Raw genomic sequence first — 521 nt, 5'->3', positions numbered from 1 at the left:
TACACACACACACACACACACACACAGTGCAATTTAGAAAGTATTCAGACCCCCTTCACTTTTTTATGTTGCAGCCTGATACTAAAAATGTTTAAATTATTATTTTTTTCTCATTAATCTACACTCCGTACCTCATAATGACAAACAGTTGAGTGTCATCAGCATAGCAGTGATAAGAAAAGCGATGTTTCTGAATGACAGATCTTAATGATGACATGTAGATGGAGAAAAGAAGTGGTCCAAGCACTGAGCCTTGAGGAACCCCAGTAGCAAGAAGTTGTGACTTAGAAACCTCACCACTCCAAGACACCCTGAAGGACCTACCAGAGAGGTAAGACTTGAACCACTGGAGTGTGGTTCCTGAGATGCCCTTTGCCAATAGGGTTGACAGGAGGATCTGGTGGTTAACCAAAAGCAGCGGACCGATCCAGCAAGATAAGCATCGAAGATTTGGAATCCGCTCTTGCCAGTCTTAGGGCTTCAACAACTGAGAGCAAGGCAGTCTCGGTTGAATGTCCACT

At 43.6% G+C, this 521-nt stretch overlaps 1 protein-coding gene across 1 annotated transcript in view; it reads left to right on the top strand.

The window, feature by feature from the left end:
• The window catches only part of LOC107672912 (heat-stable enterotoxin receptor-like), a 38,747-nt gene that overhangs the window by 22,103 nt on the left and 16,123 nt on the right, over positions 1-521 (top strand). The gene's annotated exons all lie outside the window — the stretch shown is intronic.

Source organism: Sinocyclocheilus anshuiensis, unplaced genomic scaffold, assembly GCF_001515605.1.
Source record: "Sinocyclocheilus anshuiensis isolate Anshui unplaced genomic scaffold, SAMN03320099.WGS_v1.1 scaffold464, whole genome shotgun sequence".
NCBI classification, from domain to species: Eukaryota; Metazoa; Chordata; class Actinopteri; order Cypriniformes; family Cyprinidae; genus Sinocyclocheilus; species Sinocyclocheilus anshuiensis.
The sequence above is the reverse complement of the archived record's forward strand: the minus strand, read 5'-3'. Positions and strand labels throughout refer to the sequence as shown.